General features: G+C 50.5%; 1 protein-coding gene and 1 long non-coding RNA gene across 2 annotated transcripts in view; one reads left to right on the top strand and one right to left on the bottom strand.

The window, feature by feature from the left end:
* CUNH19orf12 (chromosome unknown C19orf12 homolog) overlaps positions 1-77 on the bottom strand; it is a 9,122-nt gene extending 9,045 nt beyond the window's left edge. Inside the window, exon 1 of the mRNA XM_035023551.1 lies at positions 55-77. The gene's annotated coding sequence lies outside the window, so the exon portion shown is untranslated. The remainder of the gene's footprint in view (positions 1-54) is intronic.
* Positions 78-141: 64 nt separating this feature from the next.
* Positions 142-8,342, top strand: LOC118022755. The gene is made up of 3 exons (XR_004682560.1): positions 142-360; positions 715-788; positions 6,941-8,342. It is a non-coding gene; the product is annotated as an uncharacterized LOC118022755 (long non-coding RNA).
* The last annotated feature ends 3,325 nt before the right edge of the window (positions 8,343-11,667 follow it).

Here is an 11,667-nt window from a genome sequence, read left to right as displayed (position 1 = left end):
CCCCCCCGCCGCCTTCCGGCCGCCCGCGCAGGGGGCCTTCCGGTCCCCACTCACCGGGCGCCGCGCCGCGCTTGCGTCGCCCGCCGGCCCCGGCTCGCCGAGGAGCCCGAGGGCGCAGGCGGCGCCCCTCCTCCTCCGGCCGGGCTGAGGCCCCCGTGGCGCTCAGGCGGTGCGCTTTCCCCCGGGCGCCAGCCATCTACCGCGGCCGGCGCGCGTGTTGCGGGGCTTCCCTCGCACTTGCCTGAAGCTGGGAGAGGCCTTTGGCCCTTGATCCGGGATCTCGGGCCCTCGGGCCTGCAGAGCCTCCTCCTTCCCTTCCGTGGGCGCGGAAGAGAGCCCAGCGAGCCCTGGAAGCCCAAGGTCTCCTGAGCTTATGGGCCGAAGTCCAGCATAGGCTGCCCGCCCCCGAATCCCCGCCCGCCTGGTGCCGGCACCAGGGGCCCCTGGGGGTGGGGTTTGAAAGGCTAAGCGCTGGCTACTCCTAGGGTCCCAAGGGCAGGGGGAGTCCAGCTTGCAGGACAAAGCTGAGGTTGGGGAGCATCTTGGGAGGGGGGAGGGGGGGCCGGTGCAGGGAGTAATTTAAAGGGAGTATGGAGAAGACCCCCAACCCCATACACACACGGGATGGCCTTGATCCATCTCAAACGTGACAGAGGCTCTGGGGGCTCTCCATGGACTAGCCCACTTAATCCTGACCGCTGTCCTCCCACCTAGGCGCGGTTACCAGTGCCATATTTCAGAGAGGAGAAGTGAGGCGCGGAGACGTGGGTCTGCCCAAGGCCACCCAGGTACGGAGTGTCGGGGTCCAGACTCTAACCTGGGTCCACCTGGCTCAAACCCTCGCTGTAACCAGCACTCTGCCGGGCTTTCCCGGATGCCGTACACACCGAGGATGGGCCTCTCACACTGCCAGGGTCATTCTGTTCCTTTTTCTTCTTGTTCCTCTTTTGAATGGGAAAGTATTTTGGGAGTGTGTAAGTATACACACACACACACATATATATACACCATATATATACACACATCTATATACACACACATAAATATACACACACATACATACACACATACATATATACTATAGTATATACATGCCCCAATAAGGTGGGTTTTAAAATATATATATATTTGCTGACTTAAAAAAGCTGTACATATTTAATGTATACAACTCGATGAGTCTGGGGATAAGTATACACCTGTGAGACCATCATCACAATCTATACCGTAAATGTATCCATCACTCAAGAAGTTTCTTCCTGTCCTTTTTATTATTATCACCTGTGGAAGTGTGTGTGCCTGTGGTAAGAACACGTAACATAAGAGTTACCCTCTTTAGTATACATTTAGGGTACAATACAATATTATTAGCTATGGGCAGTATGCTGTGTAGATTCCCAGCATTTATTTATCTTACAGAACTGAAACTTTGGACTCTAACTATCTTCATTTTGTTACTTCCGTTTACCTCCTGTCATTGTGAGAAAGGGCCTCAAGCATTAACCAGGGTTCCCTGGGCACAGTGAATTAACCCCTTCATTTCTTTTCTTTTTTTTTTTTTTTTAAGATTTTGTTTATTTATTTGACAGAGAACACAAGCAGGGGGAGTGGGAGAGGGAGAAGCAGGCTTCCCGCAGAGCAGGGAGCCCGATGCGGGGCTCGATCCCAGGACCCCAGGATCATGACCTGAGCCGAAGGCAGACGCTTAACGACTGAGCCACCCAGGCGCCACCAACCCCTTCATTTCTGAATAGGAGCTTTTGCTTGAGTTTGGGTGACTTTCAGCAGTGAAAGTTCACTGAGGCTAAGAACAGCTCAACCATCTCCAGGCTCAGGCCTGGGGGAGATTCTCCCGTTTCTCTGCGGGCAGCTCCCTCTGGCGGCTCCTTAAAGAATTGGGCTGCTGACTCCCCCAGAGGTGGGGAGGGGAGCACTGGTAGGCAGGAAAGATGCTGGAAGGAAAAGAAACTGCAAAGTCGGGGCCCTCCAGAGAAGGTGAGCTGTAGGAAGTCCAGCCAACTTTGCACCTATCAGCAACCTGGGACCTTCGTTCTGATATGAATGAGTCAAAATGGTTGCACACACGGAAGCCCATCAATGTACCAGTCCCCTAGTGACACCCAGGCCTCCCGCAGAGCGGGTACTGTGAATGACAGGTGCACAGTGGGGCCCCCATCATGGTGACTGTGGACTGGCCCAGCATTCAGACATGCTTACCGTCCTTAGATCTGGCTGGGTGACCTCGGGAAAGTCATGCAACTTCTCTATGCCTCAGTTCCCTCATTTGGGAAATGACAACAATAATAGTGCCATCTCATAGGGTTATTCTGAAGAGTAAAGGAGGTAATACATAGGGATCTAGATGATTCTTGTTTATATCATGGGGTGTGAAAATGAAAAACATCTCCAGAGTCCCACATGTGAGCCTCATGTGCCCAGAGAGGCAGGAAATCGGATTCCACTCCCACTTTCACAATCCACCATCCACAATCCACGATGCTGGGGGTCCAAGAATCCCCCAGCATGCGAGGCTCTGTTCACAGAACCAGCAGTGGACTTTGGCCCGTACATTCACCAAACATTAATTTAGCACCTTGGGCTTCCCAAGGTCCCTGGGCTCTCTCCTGCGCCTGCTGAGGGGAGGGAGGAGCATCTCTCGGCCTAAGGGTCAGAGATCCCGAATCAAAGGACAAAGGGAAACAGGGTCCCCAGAAAGCCTCTCCAGGCTTGAGGAAAATGCAAGGTGCAAGGTCCACCTAGAATGCGTCCGGGCTGGGGTAGAGGGCAGAGGCTGGATGTGAAGGAGTGCAGCCGGGGGGCCATGCGGCCCTCTGAGGCCAGCGCCTTGTCCCCACCCCCCACCTTTTCCAGAGTTCCAGTTAGCCAGCTCCTAACTTATATGGCTTTTTCAGGATAATCCCACCCAGACCCAGGGCTGGATGATCCCACAAACAGGGTACACACACATAAACCCCTGCGACCTCTTAATTAAAACATGAGTAAACTTAATGTCATTTTGAAAGCTAAAATCTTATGGTCAGTGTTGTTTTTATTTTAAATTACCTCTAAGGAGGCACCATAGTCTTGTGCTTAGGGATTCCCAGGGATCTGGATCCAGACTTGCAGCCAGTCATTTGCCCCAAGGCAGCCATAGAGCCAGGGTTTGGGGCCAGGAGAGGTTCCAGCCCCATAGAGTGGGCCTAGGAACCCCTTCCTTCCTCGCAGCCCTGGGGGTGGAGGAGGTCTCCCCTGCCCCCAGGCTTTTCCCCAGGATGCATGCCATTCCTTTCAGATGTGAAATGTTCAGTGCTCTGCCAGGCCCATACCAGGTGGATCTATTAGTTTGCTAGGGTCGTATAACAAAGGACCACAAATTAGGGGGCTTAAAAGAGGACTTTATTGTCTGTGTTTTGGAGAGGAGTCCAATGAGTTGGCAGGCCCAAGCTCCCTCTGAAATCTGTGGGGGAGAATCATTCCTGGCCTCTTCCTAGCTTCTGGGAGTGGCCGGCAATCCTTGGCAGTTCTTGGCTTGCAGAAGCGCCTCTGCACCTGTCATCTGGAAGGTTACGCTGCTACAAAGGATTTGAAAAAATAAAATAGCCACCTTGTCTTCCATTTGAGATCTCACTGAAGAGTTTTCTGTACCTGGAAGACTTATTTTCAGTCTGAGAAGAATGATTTTCAGTGGTTCTGTTGAACATGCAATTCTCATGCAGGTATTTCTATAATTATCCTATTTCAGTTAGAATACAGTTTCTGGAACAATAGGACTTTTATTGTATTGTCATATCGGTTATAATAGATATTTTATTACAGAAAATGATGGTAGAGTCACTATTATGATTCTGAGGTTTTTATTTCAAATTGCTCATAGGGTAGAAATTCTCTCTCCCGAGTATTTCTACTTTAATGCTGCTTTGGTTGTTTTTGTTTTCTGTATTAAACTTTGGTGTGTTCAAGACTTTGTTCAGTGGCAGAATGTGGGGTGGGGTTTTCTGTTTTTTGGTGTTTGTTTGTTTGTGTGTTTGTTTGTTTGCAGTACAGACTGTGGTTGAGGCCCCCGGTGTGTGTCTGTGTGTTGTTAGCGTGTGACGCACACGGTTTCTCTAACCGGCCAGCCGCGGTGTCGTACGTGTGTGCTGTAGTCTGCTCAAGCCGCCGTAACAAGTTACCGTACCCTGGGGGGCTTGAACAACACCGATTTCCTGCAGTTCTGGAGCCTGGAAGCCCGAGATCAAGGTGCTGGCAAGGCAGGATTCATTCAGAGATCTTCTGGCTTGCAGGCCTGCCATCCTGGGTGGGCACTTAGGACCTCTTCTCTGTGTTTGTGGTGGGGATGGAGGATCCAAGTCTCTGGTGTCTCTTCTGAGAACACGAATCCTATCACATCAGGGCCCCACCTTATGACCTCCTTGAACGCTCATTACCTCCTTATGGGTTCCATGCCCAAAGACAGTTACACTGGGGCTTAGGGCCTCAACAGGAATTTGGGGGCACATAATTCAGTGCATAGCACTGAATTTTTTTTTTAATTGCTGAAGAAATACGCAGAGACCTTGTATTGAATGAACCTGATAAACAATATTTCAAGAAGGAGTAAATAATGTTAGTGAATATATAATAGAGACCTTGATGCTTGAGGCACGGTTCAGTTAATTAATATCCTATTTCGATGGTAATCCACTGTGGGTGGGGAGAAGAGGGGAGGGGGGAGGGGGCAGGAGTCCCCCCCTTAATTCACTGGTGTCGGACTCCCAGCTGTTGGAAGCCCAGCCTGAATCTGGAAACATGTTCCTTGACTCCAGCATGATGGTCTTAGCTGCCAGGAAGTCACCACTTCCAGGAAGGTCAAATCTTGGACGTCAAATCTAACTTTAGGCCCAGGGGACCTCTCCACAACAAAAGGATTTAAGGACCATGAAAATTCCCAAATAGCCACACAGAGAACCACCTGTGAGACCAGCCACCATTTCCACACGTCCCGGGTGAAACACACTCTCAGCTTAGAGCCCAGAACTGCTGATGGGGTCACAGGTCCTGAGCCCTGGGAAAAGCCGCGGCTCCCCAGTCACAGTCTTTAACTAGACGGAGCTCAAATCTAGGCGCCCTGGTTTCCAGATGATTTCTTGGGCTCCCCAAGAAATAGAGAGAGGAAAAGGCTCTCCATGGTTACACTGTCAGTAACAGAATCGGAGCGAAACTCCAAACCTCTTGTCCTCACGGCCTCTGTTCTCCCCACAGCACACTCTCTAGCAGGGATGGGATGAAGCCCACTGTTGTGGGGGGTGCTGAGTGCCTTTGAAGGCAGGGAGGCTGAGGGGGGGGTAAAATACACGCACACATTATGAATATGGAGACAAGCAGACAGGAGAATGTTCTAGGAATTCTCCAACATGAAAATGATCCCATAGTTGGAGCTCCTAGAATAGAGGCACCTTGGAATTCACAGAGCATTCTTTTGAGGTTCAGCAGCATTGGGAGGTACCTGGGGTCTCGCCTTCTCCTCCACCCCCTTTCCCATCCCACAGCTGGCTGTCCACTGCAAAATTTCGATTGCCTTGGGGGAACACGTGCCTGACGTCAGGATGGAAACCAGCAGGGACAGGGGGCCTCTTGGCACACATCCCTTTCCTGCTATGAGAGCACAGACTCACCCTATCCCCATGGGTCCCCATAGGTCCCCATAGGTCCCCATGGCTTAGCCACTGGGGTAAACAATGCTCCATTCACCTCAGTACTCAGGCCCTGGTGACGGGGATTTGGGGTGAAGATGTGGGAAGATAAGCAGGTATCATTTCTGGCAATTTCCATGGATCAGGAATTCAGTGATGCAGAGAGCATCCAGCACCCCCAATAGCCATTTCTACCAGGCCCCCTCCTCTGACCATGACCAAGCTTCCTGCAGGTGCCTGGCCTTAAGCACTCACTCCCCCTTCCTTGGTCAAAATCCCCACCACAGGATGTTCTTTTCAGTTGTCATTGGGCTTTGCTATCGAAGCCCAAGTCAGCAGCCAGCCCAGGTCAGTGGGCAGCAGGGCCCTTAGTGCCCTGTTCCAGGGATCAGAGGCCCACGCCTTGGTGGCCTTGGTGGCGGCCAGGCCGGAGTTGGCTGTGCACAGAGCGATCTGAGGAGCCAAGGGATTTCTCTCAAGTAAGCTCCTCAAAACATCTCCAGGAACCTCAAAGATTACAGCGCCCACACAGTGGGAGCAAAGCGGCTTCCAATAAGGAAGCAGACAATCTGGGGAAGACAGTGGTGTAGGGAGAAGGGGACAGCAGTGAAGGCCCCCACGCCCCAGCTCCTGGGGACCGGGGTTGGGGGAGCCCACGTTGCTTCACCCTGAAAACAAGGCCCTGGGCCCATCTGCTCCAGCAGGGGAGGGCGCCACACTGGCTGCCAGCTCAGTGAAGCAAGCAAGACAAAGGGCCCAGCCAGTCCAGTGCGCACCTGGCAAGTAATGAAGCCGCAGTGGAACATTGTGTGGGGGGGTTTTTGAAGAAATCTGACTGCGCTCCCAAGGCCCCTCCTTTTCACCGGGCTGCTTTCTGCTAAGGTCCAGCAAGTAATTTGCATGCCATTTCAGTAAAACTGAATTGTGGCTGAATTTTTGTTTTATTTACATAACATACGGTCTTCCTTTCCTGTATTATTGAGATAATTGAGCCTGGAGCAGGATGCACAGTGGGCAAAGGGATGGTCTCCTCCCAGCCAGATCCCAGCGTCAGTCCTCTGAGTCAGATAGCCAACTCCTGCTGTCCACCTTGACTGTGGGAATAAAGTAGACCGTCAGTGCTCTCACTTTGCTCAGCCTACTTTTCTTGCAGGGAAAGCTCCAGAATCTGTGTAGGAGGCTCAGGGGCAGCCATGTATTGGGAAGGCTAAGGTTTTATGGTGCAACTTTTAGAAAATTTAACACTTTCTAAAATTCCTTTTCTATACCAGACTGAGGAAATGTCAATCATTGGATCAAGAATCAACACCAACATCACCTTATCTGTGATTACTGCTGCATGATGGGTTAATTCAAAACTTAGTAGCTTAAGACAACAATAAAGGTCTCATACATCTCACGGTTTCTATGGCTCAAGAATTTGGAAATGCTTTGCCTGGGCAGTTCTAGCTGGGGTTCTGTCACGAGGCTGCAGTCATTTGACGGCTCGACTGGGGCTGGAGGATAGACTTCCACCATGGCACACTTATATGGCTGTTGGAGGCCTCAGCTTCTCCACACATGGGCCGCTCCAGAGGGCTGCCTGAGCATCCTTATGACAAAGGAGTGGGCTTCCTCCAGAGCAAATGATCCAAGACACAGAGCAGAAGCCACACCTCTTTTATGATCTAGCTTCGAAAGTTTCACACTATCACTTCCTCAACATCCTATGGGTCCTGCAGCCCAGCATTTGTCAATATGTATGGCAGGGCCTACACAAAGGTACGAATACAATAGGTGAGGATCATCGGGAGCTCTCTTGGAGACTGGTTACCACAAGAGATTATTATTAATACTATTTGGCAGGGGTGTTTTGAGGCTCTGGAGGAGAGTACTATGTGGCTAAAGCCGCCATTTCTTATTTGTCTTTGTAGTCAATTCAAACCAAGTGGTCCGTTGCTGTTAATGGTATTCCATGTCACAGCGAAACCAGCCATCTGTCCAACAAACATGGACTCAGGGCCCCCCCCTCCAGATTGGGGAATAGGACAGTAGTGAAGAGAGAGAAGATTCCTCATTGTGGGTCCCTCAGGTCGTGGAGAGGGAAGACGTAAGGAGACAAATGGGTGCCAGTTGGTGCTATACTGCTGTAGAGAGGACTATAGGTGATGCTGTCACTTGGGGGGTTCAGCTATAGGTGATGCTGTCACTTGGGGGGTTCAGGAAGGACACCACGCCCTGAGGGCCATAGTTGGGGACCTGTACACCTTCGTCAGAAATCAGAGATCTGCGGGGCGCCTGGGTGGCTCAGTCAGTTAAGCAGCTGCCTTCGGCTCAGGTCATGATCCCAGAGTCCTGGGATCGAGCCCCGCGTCGGGCTCCTTCCTCAGCGGGGAGCCTGCCTCTTCCTCTCCCTCTGCCTGCCACTCCCCCTGCTTGTGCTCTCCCTCTCTCGATCTCTATCAAATAAATAAATAAAATCTTAAAAAAAAAAGAAATCAGAGATCTGCAATGACCCATGCATTGCAATGAGGTAGCTGCAAGCGAAACCTTTCCGTAGAAAACCAGCCTGGATAAGACAGACTTTTGATAGCATCAGACCCCTCACGGGGCACCTCTCATTTGCACAACTCCCCCTCCCGAATGTAAGATCCACAGGAGAGGAACTTACTATATCTCCTTTACCCCTATATCTTTGGCACCTAAAGAATGGCTAGTACAAAGTTGATATTCACTAGTGACTAATGTTAATAATAATTGTTAAATACTTAATCAGCATTTTTCGTGTCTCCAAGTCTTTCAGGTTTAATGGAAGTCACCCTTCACATTAATAGATAAAAGTGGCTGAAGCTCTCAGTCCACTTACAGTGGAATGTCAGCACAGAGTCCTAAAGACTGCCAGAGAGGGGTGGGGGGACAGAGCAGGAGCCCCAGGAGCCTGTGTCCTCCTGGTTCCTGTCTCAGCTCCTGCAGCAGAAATCCTCTCTGCTCCGCTTGCCTGGCCCGAATGAATGGGGAGTCCAGATCTTCCCGGGATGTCCCCAAAGCATCTCTAACACAAAGTGTTTGGTGTCCCAGACTTTGAGGGTTTGCAGCGACCAGAGAGGGTGAGATGTGACAGCATGAGCCATCAAGTGGCCTGAGAGAGAATATTGAGACTTCTTGGTTCTTGAAAGTTTCTGGGCCCCAGCCAGGCTCTCCCCACCTTACTACTCTCTTCCCAATGGGCCAGCCTCGGTGCACTCCCACACTCTTGCTGCACTCTCCCCTTTCACAGCTGGTGTCAGTTAGATGCTCATTCATACCAGCTGTCAGCAGTTGGGGGTCCAAAGCTCCAAACTATCACCTTACCTTTAGCGTGGTCACATTTTTAGGCTTGGTGCCCACCTTTCTTCTAAATGGAGGGCAGCCTTGGGTATAATGGCTTATTGTATTCCCATAATGAATTACATAACACCCCCTTCCTCTTAGAAGACAGAAGCATCCTAGTCAATTATTATGGTTTTTTTTTTCCTAGAAATTTTTAATTCTAGCTATTCATAGATATACATACATGCCCACGAGACGGCTGATTAACACAAAGAAAATATCATCTTGAGAAAATTGACAAATCTTGAGTACTTATTTATTTATTAAGATTTTATTTATTTATTTTAGAGAGTGGGGAGGGGCAGAAAGAGGGGCAGAGAGAATCTCAAGCAGACTCCCCACTGAGTGTGGAGCCTGACATGGGGCTCGATCTCAGGACCCTGAGATCATGAGATCATGACCTGAGTGGGAACCAAGAGTTGGATGCTTAAATGACTGTACCATCCTGGCACCCCAAATCTTGAGTACCTTTTAAAAAGTATTCTATATATACCATCACTTTGCAGAACAACTTATTGTCCATGCAGTGATTTGAGGGGTTTTCTAAGATTGTCTGTTCTCCAAAGACTATCAGAGAGGTGGCACAGCAGAGTGAATCCCAGCCATTTTGTGGACAGGTGGACTGAGGGAGAAGGTCAGAGGGCATTCTGGAGTGATTCGCAACCTCTCAAACAGAAATATAACATCTTCTTTTATCCTCTGCGGAGTCTGGAGCTAAATTCACACCTTTTTTTTTTCTTCCCATCACTTAAAATCAAATTCTCGCCCTTAATACTTCCTTTCAAAGCTGCACCAAAAATGATAATGTCTTCTCATGCATATGAATTACCCGAAGCATATGAGAATCGACCCCACTGGAGTGTGCTGAGGACTTAACCCCACTAAATTTAAAGCTGCTAAGCCCTGATTAAGGCAAAGTTGTCTTTTTGTTTTATAAGACATTTAGGACAGTTCACATCACCCTGCACTGATGCACTGAAATCGATCGTAGGCAAACTATAAAGAGAGAATATGCTCCCCATATCTGCTCCTGAGCCAGGCAGGATGATGAATTCCGATTTGGGGTTGAAGCAAACAGTGGCATCTGTCTCCCCTGCACACACCTGCTTGGATCCTGGTTTAACTCCCTCCTTGGCTGTTCATCTGTGGAAAGGTGGTGCGTTTTCAATCGAAATCTCATGCTCTACAGACCACTTGGACACTCAACAGTTATTTGCTGGAGGAACAAAGCATAAGACATGATAATTTATTCTAAACCGAGAGGTAGCACCTCTGTTCAAACACCTGATGACTTCTCTTTAGAGAAAAAGCACTAAAAGTAGCTTTGGCAACAAATTTCCCCTAATCCTAGTTTCTGTGGAAGCCAGATTCTAGGCTTCACAGCTAAGCTCAGAGCATGAATCGAAGACACCACAAGGGGGAGCTAGAGATCAGGAAATCCGGGAAGCATTGGCGCGGCCGAGAGCTCAAGGCGCGGCTCTGGATTGTCATCCAACAGAGGAAGCATGTCACTTAGTGGGAACTGTACAGCGACAATGACTTCTCTCTTCACCATTTTGCCATGATGGAATTAGTCTCTATATGCCCAGTCTGATAACTAGGCGCATCCTGTGATTCCGCAGAATTTCAAGAAAGCTTGCCGGTTACAGAACCCACGTCTGTATGATAAACAAGTATCTTAAATACTTTGTGTTCTTACCCTTTTTAGCCTGATAGGGACAGAAATCCCACTCGTCTACCTCAGTGCTTTTCCAGGGGGAGTTGGAATTTGGAGACACGGTGTTAACCTAGGTCCTTCCCCCAAAAGCAGAGCCTGAGAAAAGGCCTTGAACAAGGATGGCTTCTTTGAGAGGCTCCCCAGGGACCGGGACAAGGAGCGGGAAGAAGTGGCACAAGGGAAGGGGGCACAGCCCGTGCAAGGATGCGTTATCAAGGCTGGAGGGTCACTGCTGTAGGCAGCCGGGGCTCAGCCCCGGGCCGACTTCCCAGCAGCGTGCGGAAGGCCTCCCAGCATTCTCTGCCTACCCCCACCCAATCTCCCCACGGCCCCCCAACCTAGTCCCCCCACCCAGCCCCCCGCCCCCCTCCACCCCCACCGTCCACGCCGTCCCCACCCCCCAAGGTTCCCATGAATGACAATCTCCTGCACTCTGTGCGGTGCATGCTCTTCCCGCCATCCCCTGCCATGGCATTAGGGAAACCCTGGGGCCAAAAGCAAAACCACCCCTGAGGCAAGGTGCTCTCAGCGCAAGGTAAGCTGAGGCTTGCACCACAGGTAAACTGGCGTTGAGGCCCAGGGCATGTGGGCCAGTGCATAAGACATGTCTGAGACAGTCCACGCTCCTACCCCTCAGATCCACTCATGCCCCGCCTTAACTCCAAGCTGTCACCAAGTCTTCAAGGCAGAGACCAGCCAAAATCTTCACTGCAGATGGCCCTGGAGCCACAGGTGATATTCATCATCTCCCTCCCATCCCAGCCGTTCTAGATTTCCTCCCTCTTGGCCAGCACTGTAGCTTGTCTAAACCATGTGCCAGGTGAGGTGACCACGCCTCCACCCGGAGCGTTCTCAGTCCTTAGTTGCTCTAAGCCCATGGTTGCTGCAATTGCCCAGTTACCTCGCCAAGAGATGCCTCAGTGACTCCCCTGA

The sequence above is a fragment of the Mirounga leonina genome, unplaced genomic scaffold, assembly GCF_011800145.1.
Source record: "Mirounga leonina isolate KUSES-001 unplaced genomic scaffold, KU_Mleo_1.0 Mir_177, whole genome shotgun sequence".
NCBI lineage: Eukaryota > Metazoa > Chordata > Mammalia > Carnivora > Phocidae > Mirounga > Mirounga leonina.
The sequence above is the reverse complement of the archived record's forward strand: the minus strand, read 5'-3'. Positions and strand labels throughout refer to the sequence as shown.